Genomic DNA, 18,177 nt, shown 5'->3' with positions numbered 1-18,177 from the left:
TCAGGAGATTAATCATCTGCCTCTGAAAAAAAATAATAAGTGTTCCTTCAGTGTGTTCAACATCCTCTATTGGTTTTAATCAGTATAGGGTACAAGGCTGGCAAACTTCAACACAAAGATTACATTTGTATTTATTTTCCAGTACACATACAACATAATATCTATAGAGCCAAAGCCCCCCCCCTCCCATTGGTAGGTAAAAGGAAAGTCTATTTTAGCATCTGTCAAAAATAAAGGTCTTTTGTGAACTGAAGAGGTAGCCCAGTGGTTAGAGTGCATACCACACTCTACAGGACCCAAGTTCAGTTCCCAACACCCATATCAGGCAGCTCACAACCATGTGTATGTAACTCCAGCTCTAAGAGGACCTAACACCTGCAGCCTCAGTGGGCACCCACATATCCATGCATGCATGTGTACACACACACACTCCTACAGAAAAAAAATGGGCAAATGTATGATGGGTTATGGTAGGTAAATTCTAAAGCTAGCACAGAATTGACAAAATAATCTGGTGAAACTAAGTTTCCTTACTGCACTCCTTATTCATGTTGCATTTAAATTTTTCCACAGTAAGATGCTTTAAAGAACAAGGAAAATGGGCCTGGCCCTGGTGGTGGGAGTGCAAACTTGTACAGCCACTATGGAAATCAATATGGTGGTTCTTCACAAAACTGGGAATCAATCTACCTCAAGACCCAGCTGTAACATTCTTGGGCACATACCCAAAGGTCACTCTACCCTACCACAAAGACATTTGCAGTTTTACTCATAATAGCCAATAATTGGAAACAATGTAGATGTCCCTCAGCCAAAGAATCAATAAATAAATGTAGTAATCTGCACAATAGAGTCCTACTCAGCTGTTAAAAAATTAACAAAGTAACGACATGAGATTTGCAGGCAAATCTAGAGGGAAAAAAATGCATCCTGAGTGAGGTAGCCCAGACCCAGAAAGAAAAGTATTGTATGTATTCACTTATATAATGTACATTAGCTATTAAGTAAATGATAATTGAGCTAAAATCCACGAAGTCAGCCAAGTTAGATAAAGAGGACTCCAGGGGGATGCACAGATCTCCCTGGGAAGGAGAAATAGGATAGATTTTGCAGATGGACTGGGGGTCTGGTGGAGACAGGACAGAGAGGGATCAGATGAGGTAAGGGATAGAGGGAGAATACTGGGAGAGACAGCTGGATTTGGGGAGAACTTGGGAGGTGATGTAGAAACCTAGTTCAGTGGAAACTTCCTGGGATCTATGAGGGTGATCCTAGCGAAGACTCCTAGTAATAGAAGATATAGAGTCTGAACTGCCCATCTCTTGTGGGCTTCCAGTGGTGGGACTGGGTTGCACTGGGTAGAATCATTGGCTGAGGGAGTCCTGTGGAGATCCCTAAACAACCAAGGTTGATACTAGGACAACACTGACAGCAGGGCCTCCATTGCCAAGGACAGCATCCACGTGGCTCATCAAATGAAGAGAGGTCAAGTCGGTGTCTGCATGGAGCTTTCACTAAGTTCTAGTCTCTTTGGTGCTCTAAAGGCTACAGAAAGAAAATCCTGGACACCAACCCAGCCATAAATCCTTTGGCCTGCAATCTGTCTTGCCTGCAAAATGTGCTACGGAAATGGTGGCACAGAACTTGGGGGAATGGCCAACCAATGTCTGACTTAACTGAGCCCCATGCCTGACACAGCCTGGATGGCCAGGTGACAGAGCCTGGATATTCAGAGACCTAAGGTAGAACCAAACACATCTGGCCAAAAAAAGGGGGAGGAGGGGAAGAAGAATTGATTCTTAAGGATAGCCTGCTATATGTGCAAATCAGTGCCTTGTCCAGCCATCATCAAAGAAGCTTCCTCCAGCAGCAGATGGGAGTGAATACAGAAATTCACAGCAGGGCATTATGCAGACTCTATCTTGGAGTCCATTGGATCCCTCACCTCAGAACTGGAAAAATCCCATGGAAGGAGCAGAAAGATTGTACAAATCAGAGAAGATGGAGGACACCAGGAGAACATGGCCTACTGAATCAACTAAGGAGGGAGTATACGGGCTCACAGAAGCAACAAGCACAAGGCCTACAGGGGTCTGCACAAGGTTCTCAGCATCTATATTGTGGCTGTTAGCTTGAGGTTTCTGTGGGACTCCTAACAGTGGGAGGTGGTGTGTCTCTGATCTTGTGCCTGCTTCTCAGATCCTTTACTCCTGTTGGGTTGCCTTGTCCAGCTTCCATGTGAGGGCTTTGACTTGTCTTAATGTACTTTGTTTGTGTCATTTAGTTATTTTCTCTTAGAGGCCTGGTCTTTTCTGAGGAAGAATGGATCCAGGAGAGAGAAAATATGGGGGGAGTTAGGAGTAGGGAGAATTATACAAGAGAAGAATCTATTTAGAATTTATAAAAAGAAAAAGAAAAATACAGACAAAAAAAAAAAAAGAAATAAATAAATAAAATGGCCTAGTATGGTGGCACACCTTTAATCCCAGCCGGGAAGGGAAGGGAAGGGGAGGGAAGGGGGGAGGGGAGGGGAGGGAAGGGAAGGGGAGGGAAGGGGAGGGGAGGGGAGGGGAGGGGAGGGGAGGGAAGGGAAGGGAAGGGAAGGGAAGAGAAGGGAAGGGAAGGGAAGGGAAGGGGAAGCAAGATAGATCAGCAGGCAAAGGTGCTTACCACCAAGCCTGACAATCTGAGTTTAATGCAAGGAAAGGATCCCAAAAGTTGTTCTCTGATGTCTATATTCATGTTGTGATATGCATATGCAGCCTACCACACACACACACACACACACACACGTGCACATACACACAAAGACTAAAATGGGTAAAATAAGCAACTAAAAATGATAAGATTTCAATATCCATTGTTTAAAAAAATTATAATCATGTATCACGCATCTGTATGAATGAAGATTTCATTAATGGTATCTAACAGAAGCAAAATGAGGCACTGAAGAAATTATAAATTTTATTCAGAATCATTCGTTTTGAATGTTATGCTTATTACCATAACCTCCTGGTCTGAATTGATTTATAAGATGATTATGCCATACATTAAAATTCTAAATACTTTTATTTTGAATAGCAAAACATCTCTCAACTGATATTTTCAATTCGTTCCTTTTAGTAGACAGATTTATGCATTTAAAAAATATTTGGGGGTTGGGGATTTAGCTCAGTGGTAGAGCGCTTGCCTAGGAAGTGCAAGGCCCTGGGTTCGGTCCCCAGCCCCGGAAAAAAAGAAAAAAAAAATATTTGAAATTTTTCTGCATTATACTGTAGCCCTTTCATGTCAACCACTTGAGTTTTGCTTTTGTATCGTTGTTGTTGTTGTTGTTGTTGTTGTTGTTGTTGTTGTTGTTGTTATTGTATTGGCTGGCTGATGGTAGCTGAGATAAAGTCTTGAGTAGCTCAGGCTAGCCTGGATCTCTCAAATAGCTTAGGATGACCTCAAACTTCTGATGCTTGTACCGCTACCTCCTGAGTTCTGGGACACTCCATCCCCATTATGTCACTCTGGGGATCTAGCCGTGTCTCCACATGTGGCAGGCAAGAGCTCTATCAGCTGAGCCACGGCCTACCCACCTGCTTTGCTTCTGTTTTGACTTGGTTTGCTTTCTGTACTGCTGCAGAATCAAAGTATTCTCCTACTGTGCCACAGGCCTAGCCTTCAGCTTCGCCATAAACATGATTGACGTAGAACATGAAGTGAAGTCTCTGAGTCTCTGCTCTGGGCCAAGCGCAAGAATCCAATGCACTGAAAGACCATATTTTTCCTATAAAAGATAAAGAGCCTTGGTGTAGAATCCTGCCTAGCAGACCTTAAAAAAATAATAATGAAAATTCAAATTAGAACATGGATTACCAAGGTATTTGCTACAGGAAGCCAATGTCCTCTCGTGGCAGCTCACAGTTCAGGGCTTTTCCATAAGACATGGAAGAGAAACCTGGGCCTTCCAAAAGGTCCCATACATGCACCTACATATATTTAATACAAAAATTCCTAGATGTTCGCCGTGTGCCAGGCATGACAGGAGGCACTGGGAGACAGACGCTCCTGCCCCGCTAGATGACAGTCACTGGAGAGAAGACAGGAAGCAGGAAAATACTAAGTCACAAGGACCTGTGAAATGACTGCTATGCTTAATGTAACCAAGGACAAGGGATGACACTGGTAAAGGGTTCCAGTCTTATACAGGGTGGGAAAGAAAGGTCTGACAGAGCTGACACTTCTCCCAAGGCTTAAAGGAGGCAATAGTGTCAGAAGAGAATTCCAGGAGAGGGGAAAAAAGCAGACCAGAAAAAAAAAATGGTGAGAATATGCTCATATGACTGAGAAACAAGCTCATCTGAAAATAATTGACTGAGGGAGAACTACAGTAAAGTGGCCAAAATTAGGTCAGATCATAGCATAGTCTTTTAGGCAGCTATAAAGACAGACTCTGTCCTTTTGGGGAGTAGCAAGAAAAAACACCATTAGAGGATTTCAGGTAAAAAAAAAAGAAATCTAACTCACACTTTAAAAAAAGAAAAACTACTCTGGCTGTTGTGCTGACAGTGTTGCAGGCAGAAAGAACAAAAGACATTACTAGTAAGATAATGAGGCAACCCCTATAATCCCAGATTGGGAAGCTGGAAGATGGCCATGAATTCAAGCCCAGCCTAGGGTATGTAGATATATTTTGTCTCAAAGCACAAGAAAGGTGAAAGCTATGGTGGCCTGAGAATACAGCTCAGTGGTAGAATGCTCACCTAACATTGGAGATGCCCTAGAAAAAAGAGGGACTAGAAGGGAAAGGGAAAAGGAGGAAGGAGAGGGGAAGAGAGTGGGCCATGGTCTTAAATGCCATTCATCCTAGCAATAACTTTACAAAGTGACTGCTACCTGAGCCATTTCAAAAGCAAGCTAGTTCTTCATCTCTATCCACTAAATTTGAAGACTGTTGGGTAAACTGTGTGTGTGTGTATGTGTGTGTGTGTGTGTGTGTGTGTGTGTGTGTCTGTCTGTCTGTCTGTCTGTCTGTCTGTCTGTCTGTCTGTGTGCACGCACCACAGTAGTGTAGGTGCCTGTGGGGACCAGAAGAAGGCATCAGGTCCACTGGAACTGGAGTTTTATGCAGTTGTGAGGCATCCAATGTAGATGCGGAAATTAAACTGAAGTCCTCTGTAAGAGCAGTAAGTTCTCCTAGCCACTGAGCCATTTCTCCTGCCCTGTGATAGTCTACTATTAACTTCAAGCCTAGATGTGTGGCAGTTTAAGATGTGAACTCTTTTTTTTTTTTTCTTTTTCTTTTTTTCGGAGCTGGGGACCGAACCCAGGGCCTTGCGCTTCCTAGGCAAGTGCTCTACCACTGAGCTAAATCCCCAACCCCCAAGATGTGAACTCTTAACCGCTGCTCCAGTGACCATGCCTGCCTGCTGCCACACTTACCCACTATACTGGTGATGGTCCTTTACCCCTCTGGAACCATAAGCCAAAATGAAACACTTCCTTCTTTAAGATGGACATAGTATTTTATCATAGCAATAGGAAATTAACACACTAATACACAAACACACACATGCGTGCACACACACATACACCCCTCACATACATAATAATTAACAATTAAAAATGAGAGCATTCAAGAGGCTAAGGCAGAACTTTTGCTATAAATCTGAGTTACATATCAAGATCCAAACTCTAAATAAATGAATGAATGAATGAATGAATGAGGCCAATGAGTGCCTTAGCATTAAAACATTTGCTACCAAGTCTGACCACGTGAGTTCAAACCACAAAATCCATAATAGCAGAGAGCCAACTCCAGCAAATTATTCTCCCACCTCCATATATGTACCCTCATTTACATAAAATGAGTAAATTAGTAAATAAATACAATGTAATACAATGACTTAAGGAAACAATTGGACAAATGAAGTAGTTTTTGCCCTAAAATGTCTTTTCTTTTTCTTAAAACAGTGCTATACAAGCTTTGTAACAGAAACAATAATGACTTGATGGGCTAACATTTGTCCAGAGGGAATTTCCTCAAAACCTAAAATCATTGGAATTTCAAAGCCAGTAACAAGAGTTCAGGGAAACTCTGCCACCTAAAAGCTAAATTGTGTGTGTGTGTGTGTGTGTGTGTGTGTGTGTGTGTGTGTTGTACATGTGCATATGTGTAGGAGATATGTACCTGTTCATGTGACTGTATGTAAATGTGTATGCAGGTGTGTGCATGCATGTACTCATGTGTGAAGGTCAGAGGTCCATAGTGGGCATCATCCTTGATCATTCTTTGCCTTGTTTTTTGAAGCAGGATCTTACTGAAAAACTCAGCAACTTGGCACAAGATCACACCAGCTTTTATGTGGGTGCTGGAGATCCAAATTCATGTCTTCAGACACGTCACGGCCTGAGCCAGCCTTCCAAACACTTTAAAGATGTCTTCCTCCCACCAAACACTCTTCCTTCCTTCACAACAATTTGGACTCCAATACCAATCAGTAAATGTTCTCGCATCCTTGATTCTTCATAAGAATCCCCTATTTCCACAACCTGGTGAAAACTAAGCAAACATTCCATCTTTGGAGGCCCAAATCAAAGAAGAATAAACCTTCTGAACTTCAAGTGCAGGAAAGGTGCTTCCCCATCGCTTACTCTGAGAGGGTAACACCAAGTATCCCTCATGTTCTCTTCCTCATCGCTTACTCTGAGAGGGTAACATCCAAGTATCCCTCATGTTCTCTGACCACTACCACCAGGTAGATAAAACTTCAGAAACCAAGATCACATGCCTCTCTCTTCTCCACCTCCCCTCCCTCATAAGTCATCAGCTGTATCAATGTCCAGGTGAGGTACACACCATTCTCCTTCCATATCAGCTAAGCCCTACATCCCATCAGTACCCTAAAAGCTTAACTTATAATATCCTTATAATGACGTTATAGCTCAATAATGCATTGTAAACTGAAAATATGTTCAAAAGCCTTTAATCAGAAGATGGAAAGATGGCTCAGTGGCTAAGAGCACTGGCTGCTCTTCCAGAGGACCTCAGTTTAATTTCTAGCTCCCACATGGTAGCTTACAACTGTCTGTAACTCCAGTTCCAGGGAATCCAGTGCTTTCTTCTAGCCTCCTTGGGCACTGCACATGCCACACTTGATCACAAGGATAAAGACCCCATAGCGTAGAGTGTACAGTTGCTAAACCATGATGATCAATAAGCTAGATATATTAAATGGACTGTATGTATGTATGTGTGCACATAGATGCACATGTATGGGTATGCATGTATATGAGCCTATGTTCATGTGTAGGTAGAGGTCAAAGAGATCCTCAGTTATCATCCCTCAGATATTCTATATGCTTTGTTTGAGACAGGGTTTTTTAGTGACCAGAAATAGGCCAAGTAGGCTAGGCAGGCTGGCAGGCCACCAAGACTTAGTGATCTCCTTGTCTTCACCTTCCCTTAATTAGGATTATGACCACAGGCCACCACACCCAAATTCCTTTTAAACACAGGTTCTGCAGATCAAAAGGAGGGTCTCCAGATGGCAATACACACTCTACCAACACAGCACTTTTTTAATTGAATCGTTTTTACTCTTACCTTTTTTTTTGGCATGTGCATTTGCACACACACACACACACACACACACACACACACACGGCATATTTGTAGGTAATATGTGGGTATGGGTATATGTACACTGTATGGACAACAAAAGTTAACACCAACTGATTTCCTCAATTGCCCTCCATTTTATTTAATGAGGAAGAGTTCCTTGCTGAAACCATAGCTGATCAATTCCAGCTCTGTATAGCTGGTACAACTATGTAGCTTGCCCCAGGGATCTTCTAAGCTCTTGAATACTGCAATTGAAGGCACCCATTTATTTAGCATTTACATGGGGGGCTAAGAAATCCACTTATCATAGCAAGCCCTTGATCCACTGAACTAGACAGGGTCTCATTATGCAGCATGAGCTAGCCTGGAGTTTACTTTGTAGACCTCAAACTCATAGAAGACACCTGTCTTTCCCTCACAATTACTCGTCATGCTGATTCTTCTTAATTGCATTTTTGATGTACAATATTATTGACTTACAGTAAGATTTTTGGGCTATAACTCTTCCTAAGTTAATGAGTCTGTACAATCAGAATACTCAGATACCTAGAGAGACAACTCGGCAGTTAAGAGTGCACAATGCTCTTCTAGCATACTCAAGTTGGGCTCCCAGCACTCACATCAGGTGACTCACAACTGCCTATAATTCCAAGATTCAAAGGATCTGATACCTCTAGCTCTCACAGACGTCTGGGCTCATGTAAATACACATGATAACAATAATATTAACAATAATAATAATACATTTTTATTGCACAAGATATTGATTTCAATCCCAGCAAGGTATAAACCAGAAAGGGGTAGCACTTGCCTTAATTTCAGCACTGGGTAGGTTGAGGCAAGAAAATCAGAAGTTCAAGGCCATTCTCAGCTATACAAATAATAAAACAATAAAACAAACAAATACATGCATACTCTGATTCTGGCTGAATTATGAAAATATAAATTAGCAAAATAATAAAAAAATGCCATTGTATTACTTTCAATGTGACTTGAAACAGATTAAAAAAGTATTTTTTTACACACTTTAAAATGTTTTAGTGTTTGAAATGAATGGGATTTACATTTTGAAAAAGCTTGAAATAATTTAAATAGAGGAAACTGACAAATAACACTTGTCCTATTAGCTTAGCATTTTTTATTTCCCATGATGGAAATGGTACACATAAGTTCCGCTCAATTTACTGCTATTTATAAGTTACAATATACTTCTAAAGCTAACTGTATTTTATATGAGAGAGCTCAAGATAGTATACTTACTCCTAATAGTGATTGTAATAGATTTACACTCCTGACATTAATTCAACTAACAGTTTATGGACAACGTCAAGTATCACGTCACAAGGCTCAGAATATCAAAATAATCACCTTTAAAATCATTTTGTACTAGAAAAGGGTGATCTGTACTATTTGTAAATACCATTAACCAATCACCATATGAAAAATCTAGTACATCTATACAGGTTACTTTTGAGTTATCAGGCCTCAATTAGAACCACCAAGCAATTAAAACCCTCCAAATGGTAACATGGTACAGTGTTTAATTATGTTTAATTTAAAAAAATAAGAAAAATATGGACAAGGAAGAAATGGTAACTGTTAATAAGATTACCTTGGAAAGTAAATAATGTGGTTGTTTTGGCTATCTCTTATCACCAAAGCAAGTCAAGAGGTTTGAAAATTGCATTCTTGTCCTGTTATCTCTATGGAGTATCTTTATATGTAGCTAAAAAATTCACGATTACTACACTTCAAAATTTAGATGAGTCATGGCACTTTCTTTGAAGAAACTGGATGTCAATCAAAATTGTAACCATGCACTTGCTAGCTAGTCAAGTGTCTGTGAATAGAAACACTTGTCACTGAAACATAAAACACACAATCATAAATGACGTCATGTGTTTTTTATTTAGTTGGTTCCCAACTGCTAACATAGTTCAATACATCTGCTGTATGCCCATCTCTCCTTGAACATTCCAAAATTACCAAATACTTGTAATCTCACCCCGTTACTTTTCCAATAGGAAGCCCATCTATGGGTGGTCTTCAGTGACACAGTTAACTAGGATTATCCCTCAGAGTCACTATGTTTTAGGGTTTATTAGGAGAAAAAAAAAGCAAAACTTTGAATGAGGTACGAGGGAGGACCTCTTTTGCATCTAAATCTAGATCCTGAAAATGAACAACAACAGCAAAAAAAAAAAAGAAAAAGTCCATCTCAAATCTTGTCAATTCAGACACTTGCACTGACATATTAAATGCAAGCAAAGGCAGGGAATATTCACCAAGGAACTCATTTTAAAAGTTTGCAATGAATGAATTGATGACTGTATAATGGAGAGGTTGGTTTCACTGAATCCAAAACTACAAACAAGGGGTCAAGGCACCATGGCTGAATCAAACTCAGAGTAAATCCTACACAACCGCAGGTGTCTACAAACATCCACCTAGCCCCACAAATAAACTCTTCAGAGCCAGAGACCTGAGTCAGAAAAGCAGGCCCTGCTCACCCAAGAGCCTTTGCATTAAAGTGGACAAAAACTGCCTGAGTCCCGGGGAATAGACAGTTACCCCCAGGCCAGACAGGAAGACACCAGAATCCCTTGCGCTGCCCCGGACCAGAGACCGAGGTTGGGGGGGTGGGGACAGGACAACTGCAACCTGAGTCAGGTAAGCTAGATGGATCATGCCAGCCCCTCCGGCTACCAAGCCCCTCCACTGCCAGTCGGCCCTGGAGACGTAAACCAGAGAACCACTCAAAGCCAGATCCTCCGGAGCCGGACGCTTCGAAGGGCCAGCAGAAGGAGCAGCAGGTCAAATGCCCAGTCCGCCGCCCGCGTCGTCCCGGCCCTGACACTACATGCCCCGCCACCGGCCTGCACCCCAGCCCACATCCTCCGGCTTCGGTCTCCCTCGCCCCCATAGCTGCGGCTGCAGCCGGACCCGAAGCGACGACTGCCCACCCGGCAGCGGCTGGTGGACCGACAGCCACGCCGCATGGCTTACCTCACTTCTGCCACAGGCGCAGCCCGTTCCCCAGCCTGACCTGGCCCGCGGACCGCCTCCACCACCGGGAGGCGGGGCCTTCCAGAAACAGCCAATAAAAATTCTACTCCGATAGCCAGTCCCGCCTCCTCGGCTGGGACGCCGGCCCCCTCAAGCGCATGCGCGGCTAGGCCTTGGTGGCTCATTGCGGCTAGATGTTGGCAGTGTAACTCTATCCCAGCCGTGTTAGGCGCACTGGTGCACACTGAGCTTCGCTGACTTTGTGGAGTGTGAAAGCAAAGGATCCTGTCTGGAGATGCCACTGAACAGAACCATGGAGTCCTATTGGCAACCTGCCCTTGGGCAGCTTTGGGAGACAGCTTCTTGGGGTGGCGGGGAGGTGGGGGAGGGTACTCATAATGGCAAGGGTTCAGAGCCAGCTTGCTTCCTGTAGCTACAGCTCAGTGACTTCATTTCTTCCTGCTGTGCCCGATCTTCTATTGTATAGTCGTCAAGGCCCAGGAATTTCTGCTAAGGAGGAATTTGATCTAAGGAGAGCTGGTTCAAATAACTTTACCATGACTGTTATTGTTATATAACATTTATTATAGTCAAGCATTTTCTTTAGCGAAATGGGGAGGAATGGTCCCACAGGGGAAGTCTGTGACCTGGCACAACGTGGCAGAAACGAAAACAACTGCGTTTAAAAATAAATAAGCAAGTTAAAAGGAATAGAATTTTATTAACTGGCTGTTTCTGAAACCCCATGTACTTTTAGAAGCTTTAAAAGAAGCCTGGGTTCATCTCTAGAGATTCTGATTCTGTGGTCGGAATTTAGCAAGCAGTTTTGTAAGCTGAATTTGCAAGGTCGTCATAATATGCTAACAGGAAATTCTTGGTTTCCTATCCTTCACCTCAGAACAGTAATTATATTCCACACACTACCTCTAGATCGTCCAATAACTTATAATGCATTCATCCTGTAAGAATTTAAGTTAATTTTGAACCTGCTCCTGTATTCAATCGCTTATATCCTTGGGGAGATGAGAGTTCTGTGAGATTTATAATTACCTTTTTGGTTTTATTAGTTTGATGATATTCCCATAAGTTTTTCAAATACACAAGTACAAATTTTAGGAACATATTAATTTTTTTCCTTTGCCTATTCCTGTATTTGTTTTTTTTGAGACAGGTTCTCATTTTGTAACTCTGGCTGTCCTAGAATTCTCTTTGTAGACAAGACTGGCCTCAAAATCACAAAGATCTGCCTGCTTCTGCCTCCCAAGTGCTGGGACTAAAGGCGTGGGCCACACCCCTGGCTTATTCCTGTGTTTCTTGAGGCTCATTTGGTCCTAACTGAACATGTTGCTATGTCCATAGCACTGTTTTATTTATTTATTTCACAGACCAAGTTGAATAGTAAAGTTATTGCATTTTTCAAATTAGGAAACCAAGCACAAAGTATAAAACAATTTGACCAAGGCTATGTACCTAGCTGATACCAAAGCCAAAATTTGAACCCAGATACCCTGTTCTCAATAAATATTGTCTGCCTTGCCAGAAACAATAGTTTAGGACCTTGTGGGGAAATACTGACTCTTAAAGATCTTAGCCCATGTTTTTACACCTATGAGAAAATACCTTACTGGATGAAAAATATATATACATATATATGTAACAGATCTCTCATTCTATAGACTAGAAAGTCCCAAGTGAGGAAAGAACAGATTTGTCAACTGGTGGCTGGCTTGCACAATACCTTCTTCTGTGTCCTCTCATGGCAGAAGGGGTAAAGACTCCTTTTTTTTGTCTGATTTTTATTTTCTCCTTGATGATACTAGAAGGTCAAACTGTGGGCTTCATGTATTCTAAGTATGTGCTCTATACTATCCTAGGACCCTCTCCCCTTCAAACCTGTCTTCCTACCCCGTATCCTGCTCTTTGCCTGTTCTTGCACAGGGTCTCGCTCTGTTGCCCAAGCTCACCTCCAAAGCACTGTAGCTCAGGTAGACTTTCACTCATCATTCTCTTGCCTCAGCCTCACAGGCGATGGAATCTCAAATATGCTTCCTCGTGCCTGGTCGAACTTTTCTGATAATGATACTAACCCCATCCTTGAGATTTAGCCCTCATATCCTAATCAATTCCAAGTGCGCCATGCCCCCTTCCCCAGCATGCTGGGGATAACCCAAGGCTTTTTGCACATTCTAGGCAATTGCTCTACCACTAAGCTATAGCCCCAGCTCTTAATACTACTGCATTGGAAGTTAGCTTTCAACATAGGAATTGCAAGATGAGCTGGGCAGTGGTGGTGCATGACTTTAATCCTAGAAGCAGGTGGATCTCTGTGAGCTCAAGCCCACCCTGGTCCACAGAGGGAGTTCTAGGACAACCAGGGCTACACAGAGAAACCCTGTCTCAAAAACAAAACAAAGCAGGAATTGCAAGATCAAAAGTGTAATCCAGAAACCAATTTACCCTGGAGATCAACTCATCAGCCAGCACATTGACAAGACCAAAAGTAAACACTTTAAAACCAGAAAGAGTTCTATAAGCTGCCAGACACAAACAAAACTTTCACTGAAATATATATAAGTCATGCCTTAGTTAGGGTTTCCATTGCCGTGAAAAGACACTATAACCAAGGTAAGTCTTATAAAGGAAAACATTTAACTGGGCCTGGCTTACAGGTTCAGAGATTCAGTCTATTAACATCATGGAAAGAAGCACAGCATCCGAGTAGGCATGGCGCTGGAGGAGTTGAGATTCTGCAGTTGACTGTCTCCCGTGTGGCCAGGAGAGTCTCAAAGCTCATCACCACATTGGCAAGCTTTCTCCAACAAGGCCACACCTCCTAATAGTGCCTCTCCCTGAGCCCATCATATTCAAACCCCCACAGCTAGAAAATGTATTGGGGTTTGTAAATCTACTATTATTCAGAGACTGTGCTCCTCCCCCAGCACACCTTCTTCCCTACCAACCAGCACAAGCACACAGAATCTCCCTAGGGTGCTTGAACTCCACTCAAATTTCCAATACTCTTGTCTCATTCTCCCAGGACAGAGATAAGGTGGAAGGGTTAGACAATGCAGAGAGTGGAGTTTACATTTACTCAGGAGATGACCTAGATTTCCTGCCACCTTTACTAGAAATAGCCATTAAAGCATCAAAATATGTTTCAAACCTATACACTATTGTATGTATATAATGCACATGAAAATGAATGCCTTGTCTTGTAAGTTTTTTATACATGTATTTATTGTGTGAATGTGGGGATTGGAGAACAACCCTGAGACAGTTGGTTCTCTTCTACTATGTGGTCCCCAAGATCCAACATCAGGCATGGTGGCAAGACCTTCACCTGATGAGCCATCTCCCTAGTCTGTCCTTGCTTTTTAAATAGTAAAGGTAGTATCCACCATCTCTAAGAGGTGGGCAAGCAGACAGTATTTCTCTGTTAAATGCCTTGTATTCTAGTCTTCCCCCTGAAGTAGTTAGGCAGTTAGTTCTCTATTGTACAAGACCCTTTTAGATAAGTAGTTTTTGAAGCTGGCATAGAAGGGCCTATTGACTCTAACAACAACAAAAAAGAAAAGAAAGAAAGAGAGAGAGAGAGAGAGAGAGAGAGAGAGAGAGAGAGAGAACAGGAGTAAGAAAAATGTGTCCACTCCCAAATCATTAGCAGAACTGAAAAGAATATGCTAACAAAAAACACACTGTAGTCTGAATCCCGACTATAAAGAGAGGTCATGCCACCCGCAGCATCAAGGGAGACACAAAACCTTGAATTTGCACCCAATCATGCTGGGCTGACTGAGTACGCCCACACATTTATCAGCAGGCTCAGCACTGGGAGGAGAAATTCACTACTGAGTCACAGAGAGCCACTGCCGCACAGAACAGAAAGCAAACTCATTAGATTTTAATTAGATGTATGTGGTTCCAATTGTCCCTGTACCACTCAAAACAAAAACCAAAGTTCGCACACAGGCCAATTAGACCATGTATGGTTTACTTGCCCTGGGCCTTGTACCTCTATCTCGATCATACACATCACCACCTTGACCTTTCCTTCCACACCCTCCAGCTCTCTGGACCCTAATCATCCTGCCTCCTCAGTCCTGCAGGAGCTTGGCAATTCCCCCAGCTCTTTTCATGATTCATTCTGTTGGATCATTCATGTCTTTGCCAAGATGGTACCTTCTGGATAAGGCCTACTTCTCAGTCAGGGTCCCAGCAAGAAACAGATGGCATAATCAAATTAGGAAAATTGGAAGAGCTTAATAAGAGACAATAACAAAGCTCTAGGCAGGATTTTTAAAGATCACAAGGGAGACTCAGTAATATGGGCAATCCCAAATCACCCCTACACACAGGTAGTACCATAGGAAAAATATCTGCATGTGTAAGAACATTAGGAAGAAAAACATTTGATCAAGGAACACATCAGACTCTAGTAATACAGCAAGAAGGGGATGAAGGAATTAAATCTCCCTTTTCCCTCTTCCCTGATGTGATGAAATTCACACAGGTCAAGTCCTAGTGCAGAGTGGAGAGAAAAAAGAAGGTAGCACTTCATCACCTGTAACAGCTTGCTTTTGCAGTGTAACAGAACTTACAAAGTAACAATTGAGTTTTCACTCTCAGGATTCTGTGGGCTGCCTGGGAGGTTCTTACTATCCAGGCTGGCTTTGCTGGTTCCTTCCTGGTCTGTTTATCTGTCTGTACTCAGTTGATCTGACACGCCCTTATACACATGCCTGGTATTGTGGGCAGTGTAAGGTAGAACAGTAGAGATAAATCAGTGTATCTATTAACTGTAGCCAATCACACTATTTTTAAAAAGGATATATCCACAAAAAAAAAAAAAGGATATATCTCAATGGTATAGAACTCCAAGTGCCAGCAGTAAGCCATCTCTTCATTCCTGAAGCCACAAGTTTCTAAACAAAAATCTCAAAGCCAGGTGTGGAATATATCCTTAGGAGTTTTATTAGCCCAGTAGACCGTGAAGCACCCAAAACAATATAGGCAACTGCCATTTTGAATTCAAAAGCTCAGTATCAGTTAGTCCCATTGATAACAGTACTGTCTTACGGTCTAGAATTTTTACTTCACTAGAAATCACCAAAGAAGTAAAATGAGAATAGCTTTTCTCATGTTGTTTTTTTTTAATCCTTCTTAATATAATATAATGCTTTTAATATTTATACATGTTAGGTGCCAAGTGTAGTGGTACATGCCTTTGATCCCATCATAAGGGAGGCTGGTCTACAAAGGGAGTCCCACGTCAGTCAGGGCTTCACTGTAAGACACCATGCTACAAAAAAAAAAGTTTTGAGGAATCAACATGGGGGATGGGAGGGTGGAGGTGGCTAGTGCTAGAGGTATAACTTTATAACTTAACTTGCTGGTAGAGCACTTGCCTAGCAAGTTTGAGATCCTAGATTTTCTTCACAGCACCACAAAACAAAGACATACAGGACTACATAAATACCTTGAGTACACACATGGTTCTTGTCATTCATCTACCGGTGGACATCAGGTTATTTCCATATCCTCCTATAACCATGAATAAGGAGTATAGATATCAATACAAGATATTAATTTCAATTCCTTTGGAGATTATAACTAAAAGTCCCTGCCTAGGAGTGACAGAAACATCTACCCCACCCATCCTGCTAAGGTCCCAACAACAAATCAAAGTATGATTTCAAAGTTCACCCACGAGAACTAATGAGTTTACCAGGCTTCCTTACAGAGCAATGGGTGAGGGCAGTGGACAGGAGCATAGGGGACCTAAAAGTAGCCACAATGGAAGGCCTCCACCCAGCGGGGATGGTGGCTTCCCCTTGGCTTCCTAGATTCCCATAATCTCTTTCTTCCCCACCTATATCCTCTAGCCCCTTCCCCCAAAGCACACACAATTAGGACAGAACAACTTGCAAGTGATTGGGAAGGGTGCTGAATACTCATGTGAGAGTCTCGTGACCCTCTGCCTCCTCCTTATGTTAGGGAAGATAAATAGTCAACAGGCCTAGGTATGGTGATCTTTTGAGAGTTCCAGGGGAACTCCTGAAGACGGTGGTGGTGTGGTCCAGATGATAGTCCTGTATAGGGAGACTGTGCTGCAGTGGAATTACAGCTCAAGACAGTACTGGTTGCAACGTTTGGGCGATCTTCTATAAAGGCTTTACTAACCGAGAAAGCTGGGGATTGGGTGAGCCGCAGACACACTAGATAAGCTTCTATGGCTCAGCTATAGCACCAACCCTTCTTTGATGTTGTATTTTGAGACAGGAACATAGTTACCCACACTACCATTGAAGTCACTCTGTGACCCAGGCTGGCATTAAACGTATGCTCTCCCTGCCTCAGACTGGAAAAGTAGCTGGAATTACTGGTCTCCTCCAGCAGGCAAGGCTGCTGGGTTCATTTTTTATTAAGGTTTGCTTGTTTGTTGTGCTATTAAGTTGCTGGCGTTCCACATATGTTTTTGAATGTGAATCTCTTTTGGATGTATTATATTGCAATAATTTTTCCATTCCATAGACTGTCTCTTCACTTGGTGGATTATCTCCTTTGTTGTACAAGTTTTTGGTTTGATCTAATCCCATTTATCTATTGTTGACTGATTTGGTGTCACATCTAAAAAGAATTATCACCACCACCCATTTCATCTATTCCTGTATTTTCTCCTATTTTCAACAGATTCATGTCTTAAATGAAAGTTGTCGATCCACCTCCATTGATTTTTTTTCCCAATAGGATCTAATTTCATTCTTCTGTATGTACATATCAAACTAAAAAATTATTAAAGAGACTATCTTTAACCCATTCTGTGCTCCTGTCATCCTTATTGAAGATCAGATAACCACAGAATATGAATTTGTTTGTGAGCTACCTGTTCAGTTCTATTAGTCTATTTTACACAAATGCATATTCTTTTCTTGCTTTCCTGGTGCTGAAAATGGAATCCAGGGTTTCAAGCATGCCAGCCAATTCTTTACCATTGGGCCTGACCCCTAATCTGATAATACTCTGATCATCTTTGCTTTGCAACTCATTAATGTCATAAAGTACAGTGTTGGTCTTGCTTTGCATTTGGGACCACAAATGCACATTTTAAATTTTTAATTGCTATTCTGTAAGTAACTTCCTTGGGATTTTTCATAGGGATTATATGAAATTTGTAGATTATCTTGGGTAATGTGTCTATTTTGGTGATATTTCTCCAATCTGTGAGGCCACGTGTCCCTGCATTTATATGTATCTACTTTCATAAATGCATTTTGATTTATGGAAATGTTTTTCCCATTTACATTGAGATTCAAAGAAATCCTGTTGGAACTATAAAAACATATCATCTGCAAGTTTTTGTGGAAATGGAAATCCTGCTTCTTTTTAAAACCCTGATGGCACAGAGAGTGTATTAACCAGCTTGACATTACGTGCGACGGAAACAGCATTAGCTGTTAAAATGACTTTATCACAGACTGAGATGTTCTTAGAAGCCATATTTGCCTTGTGACTTCACATTGAGAAACATAAACAAATCTGAAGCAAAGGTTAATTTCCAAAAC

General features: G+C 41.9%; 1 protein-coding gene across 4 annotated transcripts in view; it reads right to left on the bottom strand.

Annotated features, from left to right (window-relative positions):
- Focad (focadhesin) overlaps nt 1–10,664 on the bottom strand; it is a 330,597-nt gene extending 319,933 nt beyond the window's left edge. For 3 of the 4 annotated variants that reach the window (XR_015619711.1, XR_015619712.1, XM_087549044.1), the window contains exon 1: nt 10,616–10,664. The gene's annotated coding sequence lies outside the window, so the exon portion shown is untranslated. 4 annotated transcript variants of the gene reach the window in all.
- Nucleotides 10,665–18,177: the final 7,513 nt, after the last annotated feature.

The sequence above is a fragment of the Rattus norvegicus genome, chromosome 5, assembly GCF_021556685.1.
Source record: "Rattus norvegicus strain SHRSP/BbbUtx chromosome 5, alternate assembly SHRSP_T2T, whole genome shotgun sequence".
Taxonomy (NCBI): domain Eukaryota; kingdom Metazoa; phylum Chordata; class Mammalia; order Rodentia; family Muridae; genus Rattus; species Rattus norvegicus.
Note: the sequence above shows the minus strand (reverse complement) of the source record. Positions and strands in the feature narration are given on the sequence as shown.